Genomic DNA, 13,497 nt, shown 5'->3' with positions numbered 1-13,497 from the left:
AACCGCTTTCCTGATTGTTCAAACCCACAATCATCAGTACATCCATTTTTTCAAAACAATAGTCTCTGTTGGGGACAAGTGGATCCTTTTGTTGAATTACCAATTTTTGCAAATTGTCCACTAGAGATCTTAAATCCTCTTCAACAGAAGTCTTATTCATAACAACATCTCCTTCCTTATCCTTTCCAGCATGTTCAGTCTCTAAATTACTCTTATTAGCAATTTTTTCACTTTGAGTACAACTGTCCTTTGTTCTGCAGACTAATAAGCCTGAAGAGGTTTTTTCACTGCGAGTGCTAGTGTCCTTCGGCCTGCAGACTAACATCTCTGAAGAGGCAGCAGCTTCCTCTTTCTCACTAGGAGCTGGAGGAGTAGTTGGTGTAATTCTGAGCAGTTGCTCGATTCTGAGCTGAGAGGTTGTGGGCTGCGCGAGGGAATATCTAAGGTGGTAGAAAACAGTGGCTGAATTCAGGACACCGGGAATTTCTGAGGCTTATCTGGCTCAGAGGCAAGGGCAGCACAAGATGCAGCAGCAGCTTTCCTCTCTGCCTCTCTGCCTGTAAAACTTCCATGACGGTCTTCCACAAAGTAGCCTACTTAGATGCCTTTTTTGCCTCATTCCCCCCAGATGCAATGCAGTCCCACAACCTTCGCCCCACAGCTTCCCATGTTGAAATCTCAAAAGCAGCCGGTGCTCCTGCTATGAGATTATGTTCCCAAGCCCAGTGTAACAGTCCCCTCAAATTGGAAGCATCATACTTATGTTCTCTCTTAGAGAGGATATGTTGGAGGAGTTTCTGAACACCTTCGCTTTCATGTTCAGACCCCATCTCCTCCCCGGCCACTCACCTTGATCAGGGCGAGATTCAAGTCATCTACGATTGGAGCTCCAGTAACCTTTTCCTCTCACTGGGGCAGTGAGGATACTTTCAACCGGCTTCTCTGCTCCTCGAAGGCTGGCTCCTATCCTCTGCACAGCAGCCAAATTGCCATCCTCGAGTCCCTCTCAGGGTTGCCCGCGATCCCCACCAGAAATGTGTTGGAAAATAGCGGGATGCAGAGGTTCAGGGACATCACCCCATAACCAATATGACCCAGTGAAGCCAAATTTATTATCCATAAAAAGACTATATTTATAATAATTCTTCATTTCTTCATCTCTTCATTTTAGAGCAGCTGCGTCTATGTCCTTCCTGTTGCTCCCAGATTTCCTCCTACAGCAGTTCAGTGGTCATTCCAACGCATCTCCCTTGAATTGCTTCATGCTTTGAGCTTTCAGAAGTTTAAACAACTCCTTACACAGCATCCTAGGTGTATTTTTATCTTTTCAATCACCTCTTCTTATGCCTTTTTCTAAAATCTTTCCTGAATGGCAATCCCATGTGGATGGTGGACATGTCAGATGCTGCTGGGATGTCAAAGGAGCTGAGGGAAGGGCTTGGATGACTATTAAATTTTATCATTTTCACATTTTTTATGTTGGCCAAGAATAAAAACCTTTCTGCGCCTCTGAGTCTTAGCAGTTCCTCAAAGGACACAAACCTGATGAGTTTTGGTTCTCACTCCAGTGGCTGCACTTGGACCTCTCACCAGAGCCAGAGCAGAGCTCCCTTGTCCCAGAAAGTCCCTGGCAATGCAGGGATGAAGGAAACAGGACAGGCTGTGGGGATCAGGGGCACGGCAGAGCGAGGGAGAAGAATTACTTTTGCATTTGATGGAGCTGTGCCTTCCCTTGGCTTTGTTGGCTGACAAGAAATGAACATCCCTCTGTGTCTCAGGCAGCTCCTTCTCCAAGGAAAGCAGGTGGGAGTTGGAGCCAAGGAGCTGAAAGCTGCAGGTGCAGCCTGGGCTGGAGGCAGCTCAGATTTGCACAAGGGTTCTCTGAGTGCCAGGCCTTGGATGGGGGAAATGGTGGGGAGAGGGTTGGGGCAGGGTCTGAATTATTGTCAGCCATGAAGGGTCTTGATTTTCATATCCGTTCAAATGGCATAAGGAGGTACTTGGATTCAATGTCAATTGGAGATTGCACATATCCATGTATTAACAGGAAGAAAAACCTAAGCAGACCCTAAAAAATCTTTTCTCACTGTCTTTTTAAATATGATCTAATCAGTTTGAATGCACCTCAAACCTCTGGAGCAGTAAAATTCAGCAGCAGCCTCCAAGCTGCTGAAGATGTCAGCAGCCCTCACTGAGGCCATACCTGCCCAGAGCCCGTGGGGAATGGGCAGACAAGGAGAGCGTCCCTGGGGCTGGGCAAGCAGCACTCAGAGGCACCAGTGGCTCCAGCTGGGAAATGGAGTGTGGAATGTGGCTGGGAAAGCCCTGCCTGGGCTGTGCCCGGCAGGACAGACAAGCCCTGGCTCCCATCCCGCAAACAATTCTCTCAACAAGACATTTTGAAGGAATTACAGTTGTTTGTGTCCTCTGAGTTGGATGTACTGGAGAAATACCTACAAGAGATTCTCAGGAGCTCAAGACAACCTAACAGCCTTTACTGGGAACTCTAGAAAATCAGAGAAATTTTGGCAGATGGTTTAATATGATAGTCAATCAACAAAAAACTCTTTGAAAAGCATTAACTTGGGCAATTCAACTTCAGAAACTCTAAGCCCATTCAATTTTAAGCCAGTCAAAATTGGAGAGGAGCCCCAAATAGAAGAAGTAGACACAGAAAGAGAGAAAGACAAATAAGATACAGAGAAGCACCTAGACCTGTATTCCAGAGTTGTTCATGTGGGAATTCCAAGAAGAGGTAGGGTCAAGATGTGTTCTTGCCTTGTGGTCAGCCTTGTGGTCACCCTTGGTCTTCCTGGGCCCTTCTCCCTAGCTGGGACTTGGGGTCATTTGGTCACTCAGGAGATGGACTGGGGGCTTCAGAGTTGGGTGTGAGGCATTGCCTGGGGTGTGCCAGGGACTGGCAGACACTGCTGGGCTGGGATAGAGGCTCTGGGGGGATTGGGGTTACAGGGCAGGGCAGTGCTGGGGTCACAGGAGAGGGCAAGGCTGGACTTTCCCCTTCGTCCCTAACACATGAAATATTTTGAGCCAAGATCTCCTCCAGTTTGTCGCAACAGGCAATATGGGAGATGGAATACAAATTTGGCCATGGGCACTTGGCCAAGAAGGACAGTTCTTTCCCATAGGAAGGAAAAGAACAGAGCCCCCGTGTTTCAGCAGCAGAAGAGAAGAGAGCCTCAACATGCCAAGGTCAGCTGGACCAGTCAGGTGGCCCATGGGAGGCCAAATCAGTCAGACCTGTTCTATTATCCCTTGGTTTTATGGGGCCCTGAGGTGTCACAAGGGCACCTTGCTTCCATGGGGTTCCACAGGGTCGCAATGGCCCTTAAGATCCTTAAGACTCCACAGTGTCACAAAGGTCCCAAGGATTCCATGAGGCCTTGCAGTGTCACAATGGTCTCTGTGGTTCCACAGGCCCCATAATGTCACGTGGCTCCACTGTTCTGTGAGCCCTGCAATGTCACAATGGACCTTTGGACCCTGGGGGTTTGAGGTGTCACAATGGTCTCCTTTGGCTCCACTGTGTCACAATGGAACATTGATGACAGGTGGCCTCTCTGTGTCACCCTGGAGCTTTGGTTGCATGAAGCCCTGCAGTGTCACAGCGGTCCTCCGTGGTTTCTTAGTGTCACAATGGACCAGTGATGACAGGTGGCCCCACAATGTCACAATGCCACCTGTTTCCATGCAGCCCTGCAATGTCACAAAGGCCTCTTGGTTTCATGAGGCCCCACAGTGTCACAATCATCTCCTTGGTTCCATGGTGCTGCACAGTGTCAGAATGCTTTGTTTATTCCTTGGGGCCTCGTAGTGTTACAATGGTGTCCATGATTCAATGAATCCCCTCAGTGTCAGAATCATGGCCTGGTTTCATGAGGCTGTGAAGTGTCTAAACTGTCTTTCCATGGTTCCAAGATTGCATGAGGCCTTGCAATGGCACAATGGACCTTTAGTTCCATGGGGTCTCAGTTTCACAAGGGCCACTTGGTAGAATGACACCCCAAAGTATCACAATGGTCTCCTTGGTTCCATGAGGCCCCACGGTGTCACAATGGACCCTTGGTTAGATGGGGCCTCTCAGTGTCACAGTGATCCCTTCATTCCATGGAGTCACACAGCATCAGTACAGTCCCCTTGGCTCCATGAGGCCCAGCAATGTCACAGTGCTCTCCATGATTCCATGGGGCCCCACAGTGTCACAAGGGTCCCTTTGTGTCACAAGGCCCCGCAGTGTCACAAGGGTCCCTTGGTTCCATGGCCCTGTGCTGCTGCATTCCCCCCTCCCCTTCTCAGCCCGCCCTGCCAGCTGAGAAATGCTCCTTGGGCCTCGGCCTTGGCCAACAGCCCCTGGGCTCAGCTCCTCTGCAGCTCATCACAAACACTGTCTGCTCCAGGCACTGCTGCTGCCCAAACAGCTCCTGGCTCCTTTAGGAGCAGCCCTGGGAACTGTTTCTGTTCCCTCAGTGGCACAACATCCCTGTTCTCACACTGCCAAAGAAAGCTGCTGATGCCAAGTGTGACCAGGATGAGCCATTGCTGGGACTGAAGCCCCTCTCGTGGGGCCCTGCAAACAGCGCTCCAAAAGGAGCCCTTGGAGCTCTCCTGGGCCAGCGACTCCCTCTGAGTGGGGCCTCTCCCAGCCGGGAACTCTCCCGTTTGCTGCACTCGGGGATCCCAAACAACCACAGAGCCTGGGCCGATCCCCCCACTCCTCCAGGCTCAACCCTTCACCCTCTGGGGAGATGCCAAAGCATCAGCAGGGAGCATTCCCTGCCCTCAGGGGAATTTCTCCCAGGTGCCTTGCACTGACTCTTTGTGTCTGTGTGCACACAGGAGTGCCTGTGCTGGGGAAATGTGGCAGAAATGCTGCTCTCTGAGGGGTTGGAGTGCCTTGGATAGCTGAGTGAGTCAGGTCTGTAGGTAAGGTTAAATCACAAGGTCTAAGTGAAGTTAAATGCTGCTAAGAGTTGTTCTTTTGCTAAGTTGTTTAATATATGCGGAGTTTAATATAAGCGGAGTTAAATACTGTTAAATTATATTCCTCTTTTAAATTGCAAAGTCATAGATTTTAAGTTAGGTTAAATACAGTTAATTGCTATTCTTTGCTAAATTGTGAAGTTGAAGGTATCATTAAAGGTTAAGGTATAAGTTAAGTCCTCTTATGTTTGAGCTCTGTTAAGCTTTTAGGCCATATTCCTTTTATCCTTGCCCTCACTGTCCCTGTGTGTCACACACACACAGGGACAGTTCTCAGCTCATTTCTAGTTTGATTGCCTGGATTCTGTTTGGTTTTGTTGTTGCTTTGTTTCTTTGGTGTGCCTGAAGTGTCCAGTCAGGAGCAGAGTGACTCTTGCCAAGGAACTTTGTGCTGCTGTCCCTCAATATAAAATCTGGTTTTTGCTGCTCCCTTGCTGGGGATTTTTTCAGCGCTCTCAAGTCCTCATTCGTAACAGGGTAAAGGAGCCCTGGCCCAGCCTCTGGCCCTGGGGCACACAGGGATGCTGCCAGGGGTCCCTGTCCCCCTGTCCCAGCCCCAGGGCCCTGGCCCCTCGTCCCCATGTCAGGCTCTGGGGTCGATCTCGTGGAACATCCTCTGGGGGAGGCTGCGGCACCGGGGGCAGGAGGGGCCTGGGGGGACAGGGGACCCTGCTGTGCACGAGCAGGGTTGGACTGCTCTGGGGGGAACTGTGAGGGGAAACAGGACAAAGTGACCTCCCTGGAGACTTCACACAGACTCTGTAATGTCACACAGCCTCCTGTGATGTCACAGCCCACTCTGGGATGTCACAAAGCCCCCTTGTGATGTTACAGAGCCAATGCTGGCATATCACTCTGTGATGTCATACAGCTGTGCTGTGATGGCACAGAAGACACTGTGATGTCACAAAGTCACAAAGTGATGTCACAGTCTGTTCTGTGATGTCACAGCCAGTTCTGTGATGTTACTTAGACTCACAGTGGTATCACAACCCACTCTCTGATGTCACAGAGCCACCCTCCATGATGGTAGAGTCTGCACTATGGCCTCACACCCTACTCTGTCATGTCACAGCCACCTCTGTGATTTGACAAACCCCTCTCTGATGTCAGAAAACCCTCTCTGTGATGTCATACTACCACTTTGTGATGTCACAGCACACACTTTGACCTCACAGCCTGTTCTATTAAGTCACGCAGTCCCCTCTTTGTGCTGTAGCTGCTCGATGACCTCACACAACAAATTCAGTGATGTCATAGCCCAATCTGTGACCTCACAAAACCCACTCTGTGCTGTCACACAGCCCCTTTCTGATGTCACAGCTGCTCTGTGCCTCTCTGACACAGCCACAGAGGTGCTGCTGTGACACAGCCCCCTCTGGGACATGCTGCAGCCCCTGCCAGTGCTGAGCCCATGTGAGCTCTGTCTGTGCCCTGCTGGTGTCCCTGAGGTGCCCTGGCCGTGCCTCAGCCCTGCTGGGCTGTGCACAGGAGCTGCTCCTGGCCAGAGCTGTCTCTCTGCAGCGCTGCCCTTGCCAGGAGCTGCCTCTGGGCCAGGAGCCCAGCCCAGCTCAGCAGCACAGACACAGCACAAAGACTTTAATGACCCTCTGGGGCTTTGGTGCTCTTTGCATCAGACTCAGTCCCTCAGATGGTGCTCAAAGACTTCCCAAGAACTCAAAAAGACATTGATACACTCAAGTTTCTTATACTTTAACAGGTCCTTCAGAGGGACAGGACTGAGAAAGTGTCCCCAGGTTCCAGCTAGAGCAGAACACTGGAGGCAGTGATGACAGGTGAGGACAAGCAAGGGAAAGGTGTCTCTGGTGCTGAGCAAAGAAGCAAGGGAAAGGTGTCTCTGGTGCTGAGCAAAGCTGGATGTGTTTCAGGAATGCAGAGGGCCAAGGCCTGACCCCCAGCCCCTGGCAAGGCAGATCCTGTCCCTCCCTCATTGCTCAGGGCTCTTCCTGGGATGAGCACTGGGATGTGGGGATGTGCAATGCCAAGGGGCAGGACCATGGGGCAGCCCCTGCCAGGCTGCTGAGCAGGGACAAGGAGGCAATGAGGCCCCAGGGCTGCAAGGGTCACCTGTCCCCTTGTGGCCCCAGGGCCAGCAGCCATGGCCAAAGTGCTGCAGGAGTTTGCTCTGTCAGGGCCTTGCAGCTGCTGCCCATCCCTGTGTCCTGTGCAGCCCAGGCTGTCCTACGGTGTCCCTGCCCTGGCCTCTGTCCCTGCAGGCTGTTTGCATCCCCCAGCTGCCCCACCTGGCTGGCCCCTTCTTTTGCTGACAGCTCTGCCTCCTGCCTGCCTCTGCCTGCCCACACAAAGCCTTGGGCTGCTCCAGGCTCCTGCTGGGGAACGTGCTGCACCACAGCCCTGCCCTGGCAGGGAAATTCCTTTCTCCTGGTGTCCAGTCTGGGCCTCCCCAGCTGCCTTTGGCATTAATTTTTTCTTTGTCTGGCTCTTCTTTACTACGTCCAAAGGATCCACCATCTCTGAAACCACCCTTCAATCCCTCCCAGGGCTCTCCTCTGCTGTCCTCAGTCTCCACCCCACTGAGCCCAGAGCTCCTGTGTCCCTATACAGTGGTCAGGTGCTTGAGACCAAGAGCAGCTGGACAAGAGGGACAGTTCTTTGCTATAGGAAGGAAACCACAGAACCCCAGGGTTTAAAGGCAGATGAGAGGCAGTCACCAGAGGCCAAGGCAAGCCAGATCTGTCTGTCCTTGCAGCTTTTGTTTGAAAGCAACCTTTGGATATATGGAAAGTTTTGGGGGTGGAATTCCATTTCAGCCATGGGTTCCTGGACTGGAATGACAGTTCTCCATAGGAAGGAAAGGGTGGAGCCCCAGTGTTTCAAAGGCTGATTAGAGGCAGCCCCAAGGAGGCCAAGGCCAGCCAGACCTGTTGTCAGGGAGGAATTTTTGGATAAACAGAATTTGGGAGGCCGAACCCCACTTTTGTCTCTGGGCATCTGGACAAGAAGGACAGTTCTTTTCCATAGGAAGGAAAGTATGGACTCCCAGAGTTTCAAAGGCAGATGAGAGCTGGCCCTCCGGAAGCCAAGGGAACCTGGACAGTCCTGGCAGCTTTTGTCTGGAAGCTATCCTTGGATAGAAGGATTTTCAGAGGCGGATTCTCAATTTTGGCCATGAATGCCTGGACTTGAAACATGATTTTTTCCATGAGAAGAAAAGCAGAGGCCCCCAGTGTTTTGAAAACAGATAAGAGGTGGCCCCCAGGAGGCCAAGGCCATCACAGAGTGGGTTGTGTGAGGTCACAGATTGGTCTAGGACATCACAGAGTTTGTTGTGACAGGTCATGGAGCAGCTACACAATCATAGATGGGATTCTGTGACATCACAGTACAGGCTGTGACATCATGGCATGGCTGCATTACATCATAGAGCAGGCTGTAAGATGAAAGTGTGTGCTGTGCCATTTCAGAGTGGGAGTATGACAACACAGAGAGAGATTTGTGACATCACTGAGGGGGTTGTAACATCACACAGCTGACTGTGACAAAATAGAGTAGAGCCATAGAGCAGACTCTGCCATAATAGAGGGTGGCTCTGTGACATCAGAGAGTGGGTTGTGACATCAGTGGGTGGTGGTGTAACATCATAGAGCAGGCTATGACACCACAGAACAGACTGTGATGTCACAGAATGACTTTGTGGCATCCCAGAGTCTTCTGTGGCATCACAGACCAGCTGTAGGACATCACAGAGTTAAATCCCAGCACAGATCCTGTGATATCACGAAGGAGCTTTGTGACATCACAGAGCAGGCTGTGACATAACAGACCAGGTTATGACATCATATAATGGCTGTGTTACATCACAACACTAATTGTGACATCATAACATGGGCTGTGAAATCACAGGAGGCGGTAAGACCTCACAGGGTGACTATGTGACATCATAGGGGGCAGTGTGACATCACAGGGGTAGTGTGACCTCACAGGGGGCTGTGTGAGGTCACAGAGATGGCTGTGTGAACTCACAGGGGCTGTGTGACATCACAGGGGCTGTTTGAGATCACTGGGGAGGTCACTCTGCCCTGTCCCCCCTCACAGTTCCCCCCAGAGCAGTCCAACCCTGCTCATGCACAGCAGGGTCCCCTGTCCCCCTGGGTCCCCCCGCCCCCAGTGCCGCAGCCTCCCCCAGAGGATGTTCCACGAGATCGACCCCAGAGCCTGACACGGGGATGGGGGACGGGGCCCTGGGGGTGGGACAGGGGGACAGGGACCCCCCGGCAGTGTCCCTGTGTCCCCCAGGGCCAGAGCCTGGGCCAGGGCTCCTTCACCCTGTTACAAACAAGGGCTTGAGATCGCTGAAAAAATCCCTGCAAGGGAGCAGCAAAAACCAGATTTAATATTAAGGGACAGCACGACAAAGTTCCTTGGCAAGAGTCACTCTGCTCCTGACTGGACACTTCAGGCACACCAGGGAAACAAAGGAACAATGAAAATAAACAGAATCCGGGCAATCAAGCCAGAAATGACCCTGTGTGTGTGTGTGTGTGTGTGTGTGTGTGTGTGTGTCTGTGTGTGTGTGTCTGTGTGTGTGACAAATGGACAGTGAGGACAGGGATAAAAGGAATACAGCCTAAAAGCTTCACAAGCTCAAACATAAGAGGACTTAACATATACCTTAACCTTAACTGATACTTTCTACCTCACAATTAAGCAAAACAACAGCACTTAAGCTAACTTATAACCTATGAAATTGCAATTTAACAGAGGAGTAACACTTAACAGTACTTTTCTTAGCTTATAACTTATATTATACATAACAGCTTAGTAAAAGAACAGCTCTTAACAGCATTTAACTTTACTTAGACCTTGTGATTTAACCTTACCTACAGGCCTGACTGACTCATCTATCCAAGGCACTCAAACCCCTCAGAGAGCAGCATTTCTGCCACGTTTCCCCAGCACAGGCACTCCTGTGTGCACACAGACACAAAGAGTCAGTGCAAGGCACCTGGGAGAAATTCCCCTGAGGGCAGGGAATGCTCCCTGCTGATGCTTTGGCATCTCCCCAGAGGGTGAAGGGTTGAGCCTGGAGGAGTGGGGGGATCGGCCCAGGCTCTGTGGTTGTTTGGGATCCCCGAGTGCAGCAAACGGGAGAGTTCCCAGCTGGGAGAGGCCCCACTCAGAGGGAGTCGCTGGCCCAGGAGAGCTCCAAGGGCTCCTTTTGGAGCGCTGTTTGCAGGGCCCCATGAGAGGGGCTTCAGTCACAGCAATGGTTTATCCTGGCCACACTTGGCATCAGCAGCTTTCTTTGGCAGTGTGAGAACAGGGATGTTGTGCCACTGAGGGAACAAAACCAGTTCCCAGGGCTGCTCCTAAAGGAGCCAGGAGCTGTTTGGGCAGCAGCAGTGCCTGGAGCAGACAGTGTTTGTGATGAGCTGCAGAGGAGCTGAGCCCAGGGGCTGTTGGCCAAGACCGAGGCCCAAGGAGCATTTCTCAGCTGGCAGGGCGGGCTGAGAAGGGGAGGGGGGAATGCAGCAGCACAGGGCCATGGAACCAAGGGAGCCTTGTGACACTGTGGGGCCCTGTGAGACCAAGGGATCCTTGTGACACTGTGGGGCCTCATGGAATCATGGAGAGCACTGTGACATTGCTGGGCTCATGGGGACTGTACTGATGCTGTGTGGCTCCATGGAATGTAGGGATCATTGTGACACTGATCACAGAGACCATTGTGACACTGATCATGGAGACCATTGTGACACTATGAGGCCCCATGGAATAAGCAAAGCATTGTGACACTGTGAGGCCTCATGGAACCAGTGAGACCATTGTGATCCTGAGGGTCCCCACAGAACCAAGAGGACCATTGTGATATTGTGGGGCCTGGTGAAACCAAGAGGCCTTTGTGACACTGCAGGGCTGCGTGGAACCAAAGGTCCATTGTGACACTGCAGGGCCTCATGGCATCAGTGGTCCATTGTGACACTGTGGAGCCAAAGGAGACCATTGTGACACAGCAAAACCCCAGGGTCCAAAGGTCCATCGTGACATTGCAGACCTCATGGAACAGAGGAGTCAGGTGACATTGTGGGGCCTGGGGAGCCATGGAGACCATTATGGCACTGCAAGGCCTCATGGAATCCTTGGGATCACTGTGACACTTATGACACCTGGGGCCTCTGTGACACTGTGGGACCCTATGGAACCTAGGGGCCAGTGTGACACTGCAGGTCTTCCTGTAATCAAGGGGCCATTGTGACACTGCTGGAACCCATGGAATCAAGTCACCCTTATGACACTGTGGGGCCCCATGGATCCAAGACACCATTGTGACCTATGGGACCCCATAAAACCAAGGGAACACAGAAAAGGTCTGGCTGGTTTGGTCTCCCATGGACTGCCTGGTCCAGCTGACCTTGGCATGTTGAAGGTCACTTTTCACTGCTGAAACACTGGGGCTCGGTGCTTTCCTTCCTGTGGAAAAGAACTGTCTTTCTGCTCCAGGCACTAATGGCCAGAATTGGGGTTTGATATCCAAATCTCCTTGTATCCAGGCATTGTTCCCATAGGAATATTGCCAGGACAAGTCTGCCTGACAGTGGTTTCAAGCTAGTTAGGTCTCATCCATCCCCAAAACACTGGGGAAGACTCCATGCTTTCCTTTCTATGGGAAAGAATTGTTCTTCTTGTCCAGGTGCCTATGGCCAAAATTGGAATTTCACCTCTTACATTGCCTGTTGTGACAGACTGAAAGAGATTGTTGGCTCTAAACATTTCGTGTGTGGGGGAGGAAGGGGCAGGTGCAGCCTTGCCCTGCCCTGGAACCCCAGCACTTCCCTTCCCTGGAACCCCAATCCCCCCCGAGCCTCTATCCCAGCCCTGCAGTGTCTGCCAGTCCCTGGCACAGCACAGGCAATGCTCCACAGGCACCTCAGGAGCCCCCAGCCCAGCTCCTGAGGGACCAAATGAGTCCAAGTCCCACCCCGGAGAAGGGCCCAGGAAGAACAAGGGCTGTTTAAGGCTGACTATGAGGCAAGTACACATCTTGGCCCTACCTCCTCTTGGAATTTCCATCTAAACACCACTGAAATCCAGGAGTTGGTAGCTGTGTGTGTGCTTCTTTAAATTTTTTTTTGTCGTTCTCTCTTTCTGTGTCTTCTTCTGATTCCCTTCTCTTGCAAATTTTGGTTAACTTTAAAGTGAACAGGCTAAAAGTTTGTGAAGTTGAATAGGCCAAGTTGATGCTTTGAGAAGTGTTTTCTGTTGATTGGTTATTGTATTAAACCATTTGCCAAGTTCCTCTAATTTTCTCAAGTTGCTAGCCAAGGCTGTTTGGTTGTTTTGAGCTCCTGAGAATCTCGTCAGTATTTCTTTAGTAAGAGGACACAAACAATTGTAATTCCTTTTAAATGTCTCCTTGAGAGAATTGTTTAGGGGATGGGAGTCAGGGCTTGTCTCGTGCTTGGCACAGCCCGGGCAGAGCTTTCGCAGCCACATTCCACACGCCATTTCCCAGCTAAAGCCGCTGGTGCCTCTGAGTTGTGCTGCCCCAGCCCCAGGGATGCTCTCCTTGTCTGCCCATTCCCCCAGGGGCTCTGGGCAGGGATGGCCTCAGTGGGGGTTGCTGACATCCTCAGCAAATGTGGTGCCCCATGGAACGAAGGGTCCCTGGTGACACTGTAGGACCTTGTGTCACCAGGGCTCCATTGTGACACTGGAGCACCAAGGAATTCATTGTGGCACTCTGAGGCCTCCTGGAACCAAGAGGCCACTGTGACCCTGCAGCTCCTTGTGGAACCATGCAGAGCATTGTGACAGAGCAGGACCTGGTGCCATAATGGGGCCATTGTGACACTGCAGGCCCCCATGGAACCAAGGGGCCAGTGTTGCTCCTCAGGGATTGATGGAATGAAGGAAACATGTTTGACACCGTAGTGGCCCTTGGGACCACGAGGCCATTGTGACACTAGGGAACCAAGGAGAGCATTGCTGCACTGCTAGACCTCATGGAACCAAGGATCCATTGTGACACTGCAGGGCCCAAAGATCCAAGAGACTTTGTGACATGAAGGGGCCCCATGGAACCAAAGGGACATTGTGGCACTGAGAGACCTCATGGAATCATGAAGACCATTGGGACACTCTGGGCCCTCATGGAACCGTGGTGACACCAAGTTGTCTGGGAGTGTTGATCTGCTGGAGGGTAGGAGGGCTCTGCACAGGGCCCTGGACAGGCTGGATCCAGGGACCAAATCCAACATGGTCAGGTTTAACAAGTCCAAGTGCCGGGTCCTGCACTTTTGCCACAACAACCCCTCAAGCACTACAGGCTGGGGACAGAGTGGCTGGAGAGCACCCAGGAAGAAAGGGACCTTCGGGGACTGGTGGACGGCAAGCTGGACATGAGGCAGCACTGTGCCCAGGTGGCCTAGAAGGCCAATGGCTCCTGGCCTGGCTCAGGAATGGTGTGGCCAGCAGGAGCAGGGCAGTGGTTCTTCCCCTGTGCTCAGCACTCCTTGG

Source organism: Fringilla coelebs (assembly GCF_963513975.1).
Source record: "Fringilla coelebs genome assembly, contig: SCAFFOLD_33, whole genome shotgun sequence".
NCBI lineage: Eukaryota > Metazoa > Chordata > Aves > Passeriformes > Fringillidae > Fringilla > Fringilla coelebs.
The sequence above is the reverse complement of the archived record's forward strand: the minus strand, read 5'-3'. Positions refer to the sequence as shown.